Source organism: Lolium perenne, chromosome 3 (assembly GCF_019359855.2).
Source record: "Lolium perenne isolate Kyuss_39 chromosome 3, Kyuss_2.0, whole genome shotgun sequence".
Lineage (NCBI taxonomy): Eukaryota > Viridiplantae > Streptophyta > Magnoliopsida > Poales > Poaceae > Lolium > Lolium perenne.
The window spans coordinates 152419815-152436056 of record NC_067246.2 but is presented as its reverse complement, the minus strand read 5'-3'; positions in this window follow the sequence as shown (position 1 = coordinate 152436056).

Here is a 16242-nt window from a genome sequence, read left to right as displayed (position 1 = left end):
TAACATGCTCATTAGGGTAATGAAGTTCATAATAAGACCTAAGTCTATATTGGCAAAAGCTGGATCATGGATTCAATGAAAATAAGTTGGGGATTGGGGGAGAAGCGTACCATGGTTCGATGGAGTGCGAGGAATTGAATAAAAACAAAAATTTGAAGATCCAATGGAGTTGGTTTGGAGATTGGAGTTGAACGAGGGATAGATAGAGAGAGAGAGAATATGAATATCTGATTTAGGTTTACCTCTTCCCAGCCTTTGATTTGCGTCCGACACTTGGTACGGGTGGACAGTATGGGCCGCCCGTACGGGTGCCGCCTCTTTAGGTTAAGTCGGTACACTTGGTACGGTCATGCAGTACAGTCGTACCCCCCGTACGGGTGGTCGCTTAACCTACTAATTCCTTGATGAAATTTTGGAGTTTCTTCGTCATCATGGTACGGGCGGCCGGTACGGGTGGATACGCCCGTACCGATGGTCGCTAAACTTTCATATGGTTTCGCATAACTTCCAACTCTCTCTTCGTTGGGCTGAGGATGTGGGTCGGGCGTGCGGTACGGTCATACACCACCGTACCGATGGTCGTTAAAACTTCTGGAACCTACAAAACATTCAATTTCTTTGCATTGCTTCACATGCCTTTGCACATCAACATTTCCTAGAAAATGACTACAGAAAAATATCAGTATATAAAATATTAAGAATGCTCAAATGTTAGTATATAAAATTGAGAGGCATAGATACTTATTTCTTCTCTTGTTTTCCAAATGATCTCATGAACACTCTTTATTAGAAAACAAAAACAAACAAACAAAAAAATATTGAACTAAAACAATAACTTGATAGAAAATTTATTAAACATGGGTTGCCTCCCATGAAGCGCTTCTAGTTAAGGTCAATTAGCTTGACCCAAATGGAATCATTTATATTTTGGAAGTGGAAGACCCACTCCAAAGTAATTAGCTTTTAAAGTGATGATCCCATTGTTATCATGCTTGGCCTTCTTCTTTCTAGGAAAGTGTACTACTAATGGTTCATTGGATGGTAGTTCAGTTCCCACATTCCCTTCATGCAAATTTATCAGAGATTTTATAGTTCTAAGAAATGGCCTTCCTAATATTATAGGAGCTATAGGATCACGAGGCATGTCCACAATAACAACATCAATAAGAGAGGGATGATAACCCACAAGTATAGGGGATCGCAACAGTCTTCGAGGGAAGTAAAACCCAAATTTATTGATTCGACACAAGGGGAGGTAAAGAATACTTATAAGCCTTAACAACTGAGTTGTCAATTCAGCTGCACCTGGAAAAGCACTAGTAACAATGGTGATGTGAAAGCAGCAGTAATATGAGAGCAATAATGTGATAACAGAACACAAAGCAGTAGCAGTAACACAGAGGCAATGGCACCAGAAAATAGTTGATACTACTTCCAATGACAAGTAGGAACGAGTATATGATGATGAAAGATGGACCGGGGTTCCCAGCTATCGACACTAGTGGTAACTCTCCAATAACAAGTGTTGGGTGAACAAATTACAGTTGGGCAATTGATAGGATTGAAATAGCATTAAGACAGAACATCAAGATTATTAATCATGTAGGCATGTTTTCCATATATAGTCATACATGCTCGCAATGAGAAACTTGCATAACATCTTTTGTCCTACCAGCCGGTGGCAGCCGGGCCTCAAGGGAATCTACTGGTAATTAAGGTACTCCTTTTAATAGAGCACCGGAGCAAAGCATTAACACTTGGTGAAAACAAGTGATCCCCATATCTAAGCCTTCCCCTCCAGTTATCCCAGTTGCTGTCACTCTGGGGCCTCGGGTTCCGGACATAGACATGTGCAAACAACTTGTAAATACAATCTAAGCAATAAGTATAGAGCTTAAATCTAAGATCATGCCACTTGTGCACTAGTGACAAGCATTAAACACAGCAAGATTGCAGCAACAATAACTTCACAAACTTATATAGATAGACTGATCATAATGTAACAATTCATTGGATCCCAACAAACACAACACCGATTACATCAGATGAATCTCAATCATGTAAGGCAGCTCATGAGATCATTGTATTGAAGTACATGGGAGAGAGAGTACCAACTAGCTACTGCTAGAACCCGTAGTCCCTGAGGGAACTACTCACAAAGCATGATAGAGGCTGTGGCGTCGATGGAGATGACTTCCGGGGGCACTTCCCCGTCCCGGCGGCGTGCCGGAACAGAGATTCTGTCCCCCGAAACGGAGTTTCGCGATGGCGGCGGCGCCCCTGGAGTCTTTCTGGAGTTTCGTCGATTCGTATCGGGTTTTTAGGTCGCGAGGGATTTTATAGGCGAAGAGGCGGCGCAAGGGGGTGCCTGGGGGGCCACACCACACCTGGCCCCCCCCCTCTAGGCCGCTCCGCCCTGTGGTCTGGGGGCCCTGGGCCTCCTCTCCGTCTCCCCTTCGGTGTTCTGGTTCGTCTCGGTGAAATAAGATGTTTGGCTTTTGTTTCGTCGAATTCCGAGAATATTGCCCGAACAACCTTTCTGGAACAAAAAACAGCAGAAAACAGGAACTGGCACTTCGGCATCTTGTTAATAGGTTAGTCCGGGAAAATGCATAAAATCATTATAAAGTGTGAGCAAAACATGTAGGTATTGTCATAAAACTAGCATGGAACATTAGAAATTATAGATACGTTGGAGATGTATCAAGCATCCCCAAGCTTAGTTCCTACTCGCCCTCGAGTAGGTAAACGATAAAAAGAATAATTTCTGTAGTGACATGCTACTTACATAATGTTGATCATACTATTTTAAAGCATATGAGATGAATGAAGTGACTCAAGACAATGATCTATAGTTTGCTAACAAATAGATAACATATAGCAAAACTTTTCATGAATAGTACTTTCAAGACAAGCATCAAAAAGTCTTGCATAAGAGTTAACTCATAAAGCAATAAATTCTTAATAAGAGGTTTTGAAGCAACACAAAGGAAGATTTAAGTTTCAGCAATTGCTTTCAACTTTCAACATACATATCTCATGGATAATTGTCAACACAAAGTAAAATAATAAGTGCAATAAGCAAGTATGTAAGAATCAATGCACACGGTTGACACAAGTGTTTGCTTCTAAGATGGAAAGAAGTAGGTAAACTGACTCAACATAAAGTAAAATAAAGGCCCTTCGCAGCAGGAAGCAGGGATTAAATCATGTGCTAGAGCTTTTTAAGTTTTGAAATCATATAGAGAGCATAAAAGTAAAGTTTTGAGAGGTGTTTGTTGTTGTCAACGAATGGTAGTGGGCACTCTAACCCCCTCATCAAACAGACTTTCAAAGAGCGGCTCCCATGAAGGACGTTATCTCTACCAGCAAGGTAGATCATCCCTCTTCTCTTTTGTTTACACATGTACTTTAGTTTTATTTATGGATGACACTCCTCCCAACCTTTTGCTTACGCAAGCCATGGCTAACCGAATCCTCGGGTGCCTTCCAACATTCACATACCATGAAGGATTGTCTATTTGCAAAATTAAGTTGCTTACTAATGAATCAGGGCAAAACATGTGAAGAGAATTATTAATGAAGGTTAATTAATTGGGGCTGGGAACCCCGTTGCCAGCTCTTTTCGCAAAATTATTGGATAAGTGGATGAAGCCACTAGTCCATTGGTGAGAGTCTGCCCAACAAGATTGAAAGATAAAACACCACATACTTCCTCATGAGCTATAAAACATTGACACAAATAAGAGATAATAGCTTTTGAATTGTTTAAAGGTAGCACATGAAGTATTTACTTGGAATGGCAGAGAAATACCACATAGTAGGTAGTTATGGTGGACACACATGGCATAGGTTTTGGCTCAAGGTTTTGGATGCACGAGAAGCATTCCCTCTCAGTACAGGGCTTTGGCTAGCAAGGTTGTTTGAAGCAAACACAAGTATGAACTGGTACAGCAAAACTTACATAAGAACATATTGCAAGCATTATAAGACTCTACACTGTCTTCCTTGTTGATCAAACACTTTTACCAGAAAATATCTAGACCCTAGAGAGACCAATCAGGCAAACCAATTTCAACAAGCTCTACGGTAGTTCTCCACTAATAGGTTCAAACTACATGATGCATGAGCTTAAACATGATCTACTTGAGAGCTCAAAACAATTGCCAAGTATCAAATTATTCAAGACAATATGAGGCATTTTCTGTTTCCAACCAAATAGCAATAAATGCAGCAGCTTTCAACTTTTGCCATGAATATGAAAAACGAAGAACACAAGTGTTCAAATGAAAAAGCGGAGCGTGTCTCTATCCAACACAAGGATTGCTAGGATCCGAATTTATTCAAACACAAACAAAAATAAAAGCACACATACGCTCCAAGTAAAGCACATAAGATATGACCGAATAAAAATATAGTTTCACTAGAAGTGACCTGATAAGTTGTCGATGACGAAGGGGATGCCTTGGGCATCCCCAAGCTTAGACGCTTGAGTTTTCTTGAAATATGCAGGGATGAACCACGGGGGCATCCCCAAGCTTAGACTTTTCACTCTTCTTGATCATATATCATCCTCCTCTCTTGACCCTTGAAAACTTCCTTCACACCAAACTTCTCATAAACTTCATTAGATGGGTTAGTACTCAAAAAACTTTTATCCACTTTAGTCTTGTAGTGACACATTGCAAGAACTCAATAAAACATTAGCTACAGCTCTCCACGTCTAGAAAGCCTTGCTTAAAGTCCACAAGAGACAATGCAAAAAAATAGAGACAGAATCTGCCAAAACAGAACAGCCAGTAAAGATGAATTTTTTAGAGGTACTTCCGTTGCTCAAATCAGAAAACTCAAAACTAATGAAAGTTGCGTACATATTTGAGGAACACGCATGAAAATTGGCAGAGTTTTTAGGTTCCCCTACAGAGAGATCTACTCAAATTCGTGACAGCTAAAAATCTGTTTCTGCGCAGAAATCCAAATCTAGTATCAACTTCCTATTAGAGACTTTACTTGGCACAACAATGCAATAAAATAAAGATAAGGAGAGGTTGCTACAGTAGTAACAACTTCCAAGACACAACAAAACAGTAGCAAAATAAAAATATGGATTATCTCCCAAGAAGTACTTTCTTTATAGCCATTAAGATGGGCTCAGCAATTTTAATGATGCTCACATAAGGATGAGAGTTGAAGAAAAGAGAGCATCAAAAAGTAAGTTCAAAACACATTTAAGTCTAACCCACTTCCTATGCATAGGAATCTTGTACACAAATAAATTCATGAAGAACAAAGTGACAAGCATAAGAAGATAAAACAAGAGTAACTTCAAAAGTTTCAGCATATAGAGAGGTGTTTTAGTACCATGCAAATTTCTACAACCATATTTTCCTCTCTCATAATAATTTTTAGTAGCTTCATGAATAAACTCAACAACATAACTATCACATAAAGCATGTTTTTCATGATCCACAAACACATAATTTTTATCAAGCTCAAAAATAATGGGATTAAAACTTTCAAACCCACTTTTTAAAAATCTATAACAAGATGATTGATCATTCTCAAAAGGTATGGGACTCCTAGATAAAGTCAAGACCTCTCCAATCCCATTTTCATTAGTAGTACAATTAATATTATCAAGTAACATAGGACCATCATCTAGAGCTTTATCATAAACATTTGCCAAGCAAAACTCTTTAGTATCATGCATTTTGATATCAGGCACAAACAAAGCATTATCATAAGATTTATCAAAGTAGCATGGATTATCATAGATAACAGTAGCATAATTATTCTCACAAGTTTTACTCATAGGTAATATTTCAAGAGAATCCACAGGAACATAACATTCATCCTCCTTTGGTAAGCATGGAGGACAATCAAATAGTGTAAGAGATAAACAGTTACTCTCATTAGAACGTTGGCATGGGTAGCTAATCCATTCTTCCTCCTTTTGCTCATCACTCTCCTCTTCTTTTTCATCCAATGAGCTTTCAGGTTCATCAATCTCCTCCTCTTTTTCATCCAATGAGCTTTCAGGTTCATCAATTTCTTCTTCCACTGGTTCCTGCAAATTGTGAGAGCATTCTTGTGCATTAATGATTCTCTCTTTATAATCAATGATATAAGGATTATCGCTGTAACTTTCTATGCAAAAATTAAGGATAGAAGAGACATAATCTTTAAGGTCCTAACAAGTAATACAAGTTTCATAATTTTTAGCCATGAAGGATTCAATCTCAGAGGCTCCCATAAATAAAACAAATTGTTCTACCTCTTCGAACCCAAGATGAATATAGTTATTCCAATTGTAGTTCATAATTAAAACTTCTTCACTAAAGCCACATTGGAATTTAAGATGTTTAGTATCCTGTTGAGAGCAACAGTTTATATCATAGCGTTTAAGCAAAATTTTAGCAATTATGTTCATTTTTTTTAACACAGCACTCATCACTTCACCCTTTCTTGATTCTCTATAATTATTATATAATTCTATAAGCTCCAACATGGTTATGCGTTCTTCCATAACAACAGTTTTTAATTTTTCGGTTTTTCAAATTTTATGGATTTTCGGGTATATAAGAAAAATAAAAACAAGGCAAAAACAAACTAGACAAAAGCAAAACAAAATAAAATAAAATAAAAACAGAGAGAGAGGTAGAGTGTACTCCCCAGGTGAACTTATTAGTAGAGCTATGCCTCCCCGGCAACGGCGCCAGAAAATAGTCTTGATAACCCACAAGTATAGGGGATCGCAACAGTCTTCGAGGGAAGTAAAACCCAAATTTATTGATTCGACACAAGGGGATGTAAAGAAAACTTATAAGCCTTAACAATTGAGTTATCAATTCAGCTGCACCTGGAAAAGCACTAGTAACAAGGGTGATGTGAAAGCAGCAGTAATATGAGAGCAATAGTAATAGTAACACAGCAGCAGTAGCAGTAACACAGAGGCAATGGCACCAGAAAATAGTTGATACTACTTCCAATGACATGTAGGAACGAGTATATGATGATGAAAGATGGACCGGGGTTCCCAGCTATCTACACTAGTGGTAACTCTCCAATAACAAGTGTTGGGTGAACAAATTACAGTTGGGCAATTGATAGGATTGAAATAGCATTAAGACAGAATATCAAGATTATTAATCATGTAGGCATGTTTTCCATATATAGTCATACGTGCTCGCAATGAGAAACTTGCATAACATCTTTTGTCCTACCAGCCGGTGGCAGCCAGGCCTCAAGGCAATCTACTGGTAATTAAGGTACTCCTTAAAATAGAGCACCGGAGCAAAGCATTAACACTTGGTGAAAACATGTGATCCTCATATCTAAGCCTTCCCCTCCAGTTATCCCAGTTGTTGTCACTCTGGGGCCTCGGGTTCCGGACATAGACATGTGCAAACAACTTGTAGATACAATCTAAGCAATAAGTATAGAGCTTAAATCTAAGATCATGCCACTCGTCCACTAGTGACAAACATTAAACACAACAAGATTGCAGCAACAATAACTTCACAAACTTATATAGATAGACTGATCATAATGTAACAATTCATCGGATCCCAACAAACACAACACCGATTACATCATATGAATCTCAATCATGTAAGGCAGCTCATGAGATCATTGTATTGAAGTACATGGGAGAGAGAGTACCAACTAGGTACTGCTAGAACCCGTAGTCCATGAGGGAACTACTCACGGAGCATGATAGAGGCGGTGGCGTCGATGGAGATGACTTCCGGGGGCACTTCCCCGTCCCGGCGGCGTGCCGGAACAGAGATTCTGCCCCCCGAAACGGAGTTTCGCGATGGCAGCGGTGCCCCTGGAGTCTTTCTGGATTTTCGTCGATTCGTATCGGGTTTTTAGGTCACGAGGGATTTTATAGGTGAAGAGGCGGCGCAAGGGGGTGCCTGGGGGGCCCACACCACACCTGGGCGCGCCCCCCCTCTAGGCCGCGCCGCCCTGTGGTCTGGGGGCCCTGGGCCTCCTCTCCGTCTCCCCTTTGGTGTTCTGGTCCGTCTTGGTGAAATAAGATGTTTGGCTTTTGTTTCGTCGAATTCCGAGAATATTGCCCAAACAGCCTTTCTGGAACCAAAAACAGCAGAAAACAGGAACTGGCACTTCGGCATCTTGTTAATAGGTTAGTCCGGGAAAATGCATAAAATCATTATAAAGTGTGAGCAAAACATGTAGGTATTGTCATAAAACTAGCATGGAACATCAGAAATTATAGATACGTTGGAGACGTATCAAGGGACATCCTTTAATTTCTACTACAATGTTATATTTGATTCCTACAACTTGTTTATAAGTTGAATCAGCTAAGTGAAGTTTTAGCTCAGTTGTTTTGAATGGCCCCAATTTTAACTTATCAAATAAGATTTTTGGAATGGTGGAGACTGTAACAACCCAACTTTTGTTCCTTGGTTTAAAATTTTGAAATGCAAAATTTAGGGCCAATAAAAACTTTTTCTATCTTCAAGCTTTGCATGCATATAGTTGATCTTGCATTAATTGTAGGATGTGTGTGGTTGCTACTTGTGAAAATTAAATTGTGTGTCAATCACTAAAAACTCTAAAACCCTTTCTACATGTGAACTTCTTTATTTCTGGTTTGAATTAAATTAACCGTGACACAAACCCTTGGAACATTTCACCTCTCTCTATTTACTTGAGTGATCACATTTTTCTTTCTCACAAATCCCTAGGACTTAAACCTCTAATGCTTAGATGGATCTTCTGAGATCAACTTCTAGTCACTTTTGTGTGTGACTTTTCTCTCTCAGTTCTCACACCAAATTTGATTACAAAATTTCTCTAGCCATGTGCTAATGAACTCATTTCATTTTCATCATTTTCTTGAACTATATCACTTCATTTTGGTCGTGACGAAAATCCCAAAATGTGTCTTTGAGCAAGTTTGGTTGCGTAGACCATGTGCTATCTAACTTGTCCCTCCCACTTATTCTCCCTTTTCTTTTTAGACATTATTTTTCCTCTCATTTTTCCCTCACTCTCCTCACCCATGCACACTTGGTGAGCCAAATTGGCTTGCTAAATAAAATTTGGCCGGCCATGCCCTCCTCCCTTCTCATTTCTCTCTCTTGTCTTGTTCCACTTTGGAAATGTGTGAGCCGGCCATGTCAAGTAATTCATGCATGTGTGTGTGCTCCCAAATCCCTTCTTTCCCCCTCTCTTGTATTTTTCTCTTGCACTCCAATATCCTCACATGCTGCCATCTTGCCTAATTACCTTGTCCACTTGTGTTTACCCATTTCTCACTCCATCCTCCAAACCCCTTGCATATGGACTGCATCTCGACCCATTTCTCCTCTCTCTCAACACTCTCACACCCCACACTACTACTCACATGTGTGTGCCAGCCTCTTGTCATCTTGTGTGTGAGAGAGAAAGGGAGAAAGAGATGTGGCCGGGCCTTGGTGGACACACGCTACCTTGAGGCAAGCTTCCACCCAGATCAGACAAGTCCTGGCACTCATGCACCCCTATACCTCCCTCCTGTCTCTCCTCTGTCAGCCTATATCGCCACCTTCAGTCACCTCCCGCCCGTGGTCACCCACATGAGGACGAACGCTCCCTCTTCCCTCTGCTGCTAGTGCCCGCGATTCCAGCGTGTCATCGAAGCTTGCTGCACTCCTCTGACCCTCCTAGACAACTCCGTTGCCACCCTTTCCTACTCTCGTCGCTGGCAACGCCCTGGTGACCACCAGTAGTCACCGTGCACGTCTGCACGGGCACGGCCACGGTGGCCTACCCCAACCGCTCGCGCTGGTGAACCTGGGCGTCGAAGCTGGCATGCCAAGGAGTCACGCGTCCCGGGAACCAGCTCGCCGCCGCTCTGTCCCATCACCTCGCATGCCACCGTCGTCGACGTGTCCAGTCATTCTGTCGAGCGACTCGCTGGCGGTCACGCCGCGCGTCTGCCTCTCTCTTTTGGTCGCTGCCACATGATACGTCTCCGACGTATCGATAATTTCTTATGTTCCATGCCACATTATTGATGTTATCTACATGTTTTATGCACACTTTATGTCATATTCGTGCATTTTCTGGAACTAACCTATTAACAAGATGCCGAAGTGCCGATTCTTTGTTTCTGCTGTTTTTGGTTTCAGAAATCCTAGTAAGGAAATATTCTCGGAATTGGACGAAATCAAAGCCTAGGGGCCTATTTTTCCACGAAGCTTCCAGAAGTCCGAAGGAGAGACGAAGAGGGGCCACGAGGGGGCCAAACCCTAGGGCGGCGCGGCCCCCCCTTGGCCGCGCGGCCCTATGGTGTGGGGCCCCCGTGCCGCCTCTTGACCTGCCCTTCCGCCTACAAATAGCCTCCGTGACGAAACCCCCAGTACCGAGAGCCACGATACGGAAAACCTTCCAGAGACGCCGCCAACGCTGATCCCATCTCGGGGGATCCAGGAGATCGCCTCCGGCACCCTGCCGGAGAGGGGAATCATCTCCCGGAGGACTCTACGCCGCCATGGTCGCCTCCGGTGTGATGAGTGAGTAGTCTACCCCTGGACTATGGGTCCATAGCAGTAGCTAGATGGTTGTCTTCTCCCCATTGTGCTATCATTGTCGGATCTTGTGAGCTGCCTAACATGATCAAGATCATCTATCTGTAATTCTATATGTTGCGTTTGTTGGGATCCGATGAATAGAGAATACTTGTTATGTTGATTATCAAAGCTATGTCTATGTGTTGTTTATGATCTTGCATGCTCTCCGTTATTAGTAGATGCTCTGGCCAAGTTGATGCTAGTAACTCCAAGAGGGAGTATTTATGCTCGATAGTGGGTTCATGTCTCCGTGAATCTGGAGGGGTGACAAGAACCTCTAAGGTTATGGATGTGCTGTTGCCACTAGGGATAAAACATTGGTGCTATGTTCAAGGATGTAGTCACTAGTTATATTACGCGCAATACTTAATGCAATTGTCTGTTGTTAGCAACTTAATACTGGAGGGGGTTCGGATGATAACCTGAAGGTGGACTTTTTAGGCATAGATGCAGTTGGATGGCGGTCTATGTACTTTGTCGTAATGCCCAATTAAATCTCACTATACTCATCATGATATGTATGTGCATGGTCATGTTCTCTTTATTTGTCAATTGCCCAACTGTAATTTGTTCACCCAACATGCTGTTTGTCTTATGGGAGAGACACCTCTAGTGAACTGTGGACCCCGGTCCAATTCTCTTTACTGAAATACAATCTACTGCAATACTTGTTTTACTGTTTTCTGCAAACAATCATCTTCCACACAATACGGTTAATCCTTTGTTACAGCAAGCCGGTGAGATTGACAACCTCACTGTTTCGTTGGGGCAAAGTACTTTGGTTGTGTTGTGCAGGTTCCACGTTGGCGCCGGAATCCCTGGTGTTGCGCCGCACTACATCCCGCCGCCATCAACCTTCAACGTGCTTCTTGGCTCCTCCTGGTTCGATAAACCTTGGTTTCTTTCTGAGGGAAAACTTGCTGCTGTGCGCATCATACCTTCCTCTTGGGGTTCCCAACGAATGTGTGAGTTACACGCCATCAAGCTCTTTTTCTGGCGCCGTTGCCGGGGAACGAAGAAAAGTTACACCACAAAGATTTTCAACTCCCACGTCAACAGCTCTTTTTCTGGCGCCGTTGCCGGGGAGATCAAGACACGCTGCAAGGGGAGTCTCCACTTCTCAATCTCTTTACTTTGTTTTTGTCTTGCTTAGTTTTATTTACTACTTTGTTTGCTGCACTAAATCAAAATACAAAAAAAAATTAGTTGCTAGTTTTACTTTACTTGCTATCTTGTTTGCTATATCAAAAACACAAAAAAAATTTAGTTTACTTGCATTTACTTTATCTAGTTTGCTTTATTTACTACTACTAAAATGAGCAATCCTGAAGTTGAAGTTCGTACATTTAAGCAACGAGGGGGAGAATGTTTGAGAGATGCTTGGTATAGAATTAGTGATGCCCATAATAGATGCACTAAGAAACACTCCACCATTATTTTACTCAGGAATTTTTATGTTGGTATCTCTAGTTGGAATAGATATGTTCTTGATAGTCTCGCAAAAGGTGACTTCTTAAGTACTCCTGCATTAGAAGCTAGTTGCATTATTGAGAGTTTATTTGGAATACCCCCTGTTGATAAAGTTAAAACTGAAATCTCTCTTGAAGATGTTATGAAAAAGTTGGAAACCATAGAGAAAAAATTTCCAAGTATTGAAGCTAAATTGGAAATATTACTTGATAAAACTGATGAACTTGATAAATCCTTAGGAGGAATTGATGAAAGAATTAGTGTCCTAGGAACTAATGCTGTCCATGATGATCAAATCAATAGGATTGACGAACTTGAAAAAGCTATGGGAACCTTGGGTTCAACATTTTCTTCTCTTAAATATAAGGAGAAAGCTTATGTGGGTAAGGAGCAAAAGTTTATGTATGTCTCTAAAGTGCCTAGACCAAAGAAGTATTATTATAGGCCTAAAATTGACAAAGCCCTTAGTACCACTATGGATGGGGGAGCTCATGATAACGATGCATCACCCTTTGATAATACTTGATACACACTTTCTGCGCCTAGCTGAAAGGCGTTAAAGAAAAGCGCTTATGGGAGACAACCCATGTTTTTACCTACAGTACTTTGTTTTTATTTTGTGTCTTGGAAGTTGTTTACTACTGTAGCAACCTCTCCTTATCTTAGTTTTGTGTTTTGTTGTGCCAAGTTAAGCCGTTGATAGAAAAGTAAGTACTAGATTTGGATTACTGCGCAGTTCCAGATTTCTTTGCTGTCACGAATCTGGGTCCACCTCCCTGTAGGTAGCTCAGAAAATTAAGCCAATTTACGTGCATGATTCTCAGATATGTACGCAACTTTCATTCAATTTGAGCATTTTCATTTGAGCAAGTCTGGTGCCATTTTAAAATTCGTCAATACGAACTGTTCTGTTTTGACAGATTCTGCCTTTTATTTCGCATTGCCTCTTTTGCTATGTTGGATGAATTTCTTTGATCCACTAATGTCCAGTAGCATTATGCAATGTCCAGAAGTATTAAGAATGATTGTGTCACCTCTGAATATGTCAATTTATATTGTGCACTAACCCTCTAATGAGTTGTTCTAAGTTTGGTGTGGAGGAAGTTTTCAAGGATCAAGAGAGGAGTATGATGCAACATGATCAAGGAGAGTGAAAGCTCTAAGCTTGGGGATGCCTCGGTGGTTCACCCCTGCATATATCAAGAAGACTCAAGCGTCTAAGCTTGGGGATGCCCAAGGCATCCCCTTCTTCATCGACAACATTATCAGGTTCCTCCCCTGAAACTATATTTTTATTCCATCACATCTTATGTGCTTTTTCTTGGAGCGTCGGTTTGTTTTTGTTTTTGTTTTGTTTGAATAAAATGGATCCTAGCATTCACTTTATGGGAGAGAGACACGCTCCGCTGTAGCATATGGACAAGTATGTCCTTGGTTTCTACTCATAGTATTCATGGCGAAGTTTCTCCTTCGTTAAATTGTTATATGGTTGGAATTGGAAAATGATACATGTAGTAATTGCTATTAATGTCTTGGGTAATGTGATACTTGGCAATTGTTGTGCTCATGTTTAAGCTCTTGCATCATATGCTTTGCACCCATTAATGAAGAAATACATAGAGCATGCTAAAATTTGGTTTGCATATTTGGTTTCTCTAAGGTCTAGATAATTTCTAGTATTGAGTTTGAACAACAAGGAAGACGGTGTAGAGTCTTATAATGTTTTCAATATGTCTTTTATGTGAGTTTTGCTGCACCGGTTCATCCTTGTGTTTGTTTCAAATAAGCCTTGCTAGCCTACACCTTGTATCGAGAGGGAATACTTCTCATGCATCCAAAATACTTGAGCCAACCACTATGCCATTTGTGTCCACCATACCTACCTACTACATGGTATTTTTCCGCCATTCCAAAGTAAATTGCTTGAGTGCTACCTTTAAAATTACATCATTCACCTTTGCAATATATAGCTCATGGGACAAATAGCTTAAAAACTATTGTGGTATTGAATATGTAATTATGCACTTTATCTCTTATTAAGTTGCTTGTTGTGCGATAACCATGTTTACTGGGGACGCCATCAACTATTCATTGTTGAATTTCATGTGAGTTGCTATGCATGTTCGTCTTGTCTGAAGTAAGAGAGATCTACCACCTTATGGTTAAGCATGCATATGTTAGAGAAGAACATTGGGCCGCTAACTAAAGCCATGATCCATGGTGGAAGTTTCAGTTTTGGACATATATCCTCAATCTCAAATGAGAAAATTATTAATTGTTGTTACATGCTTATGCATAAAAGAGGAGTCCATTATCTATTGTCTATGTTGTCCCGGTATGGATGTCTAAGTTGAAGAATAATCAATAGCGAGAAATCCAATGCGAGCTTTCTCCTTAGACCTTTGTACGAAGCGGCATAGAGGTACCCTTTTGTGACACTTGGTAAAAACAATGCATTGTGATGATCAGGTAGTCCAAGCTAATTAGGACAAGGTGCGGGCACTATTAGTACACTATGCATGAGGCTTGCAACTTATAAGATATAATTTACATGATGCATATGCTTTATTACTACCGTTGACAAAATTGTTTCATGTTTTCAAAATCAAAGCTCTAGCACAAATATAGCAATCGATGCTTTTCCTCTATGGAGGACCATTCTTTTACTTTCAATGTTGAGTCAGTTCACCTATTTCTCTCCACCTCAAGAAGCAAACACTTGTGTGAACTGTGCATTGAGTCCTACATATTTGCTTATTGCACTTATTATATTACTCTATGTTGACAATATCCATGAGATATACATGTTACAAGTTGAAAGCAACCGCTGAAACTTAATCTTCTTTTGTGTTGCTTCAATGCTTTTACTTTGAATTATTGCTTTATGAGTTAACTCTTATGCAAGACTTATTGATGCTTGTCTTGAAGTGCTATTCATGAAAAGTCTTTGCTTTATGATTCACTTGTTTACTCATGTCATATACATTGTTTTGATCGCTGCATTCACTACATATGCTTTACAAATAGTATGATCAAGATTATGATGGCATGTTACTCCAGAAATTATCTGTGTTATCGTTTTACCTGCTCGGGATGAGCAGAACTAAGCTTGGGGATGCTGATACGTCTCCGACGTATCGATAATTTCTTATGTTCCATGCCACATTATTGATGTTATCTACATGTTTTATGCACACTTCATGTCATATTCGTGCATTTTCTGGAACTAACCTATTAACAAGATGCCGAAGTGCCAGTTGCTGTTTTCTGCTGTTTTTGGTTTCAGAAATCCTAGTAAGGAAATATTCTCGGAATTGGACGAAATCAAAGCCCAGGGGCCTATTTTTCCACGAAGCTTCCAGAAGTCCGAAGGAGAGACGAAGAGGGGCCACGAGGGGGCCAAACCCTAGGGCGGCGCGGCCCCCCCCCCCTTGGCCACGCGGCCCTATGGTGTGGGGCCCCCGTGCCGCCTCTTGACCTGCCCTTCCGCCTACAAATAGCCTCCATGACGAAACCCCCAGTACCGAGAGCCACGATACGGAAAACCTTCCAGAGACGCCGCCAACGCCGATCCCATCTCGGGGGATCCAGGAGATCGCCTCCGGCACCCTGCCGGAGAGGGGAATCATCTCCCGGAGGACTCTACGCCGCCATGGTCGCCTCCGGTGTGATGAGTGAGTAGTCTACCCCTGGACTATGGGTCCATAGCAGTAGCTAGATGGTTGTTTTCTCCCCATTGTGCTATCATTGTCGGATCTTGTGAGCTGCCTAACATGATCAAGATCATCTATCTGTAATTCTATATGTTGCGTTTGTTGGGATCCGATGAATAGAGAATACTTGTTATGTTGATTATCAAAGCTATGTCTATGTGTTGTTTATGATCTTGCATGCTCTCCGTTATTAGTAGATGCTCTGGCCAAGTTGATGCTAGTAACTCCAAGAGGGAGTATTTATGCTCGATAGTGGGTTCATGTCTCCGTGAATCTGGAGGGGTGACAAGAACCTCTAAGGTTATGGATGTGCTGTTGCCACTAGGGATAAAACATTGGTGCTATGTTCAAGGATGTAGTCACTAGTTACATTACGCGCAATACTTAATGCAATTGTCTGTTGTTAGCAACTTAATACTGGAGGGGGTTCGGATGATAACCTGAAGGTGGACTTTTTAGGCATAGATGCAGTT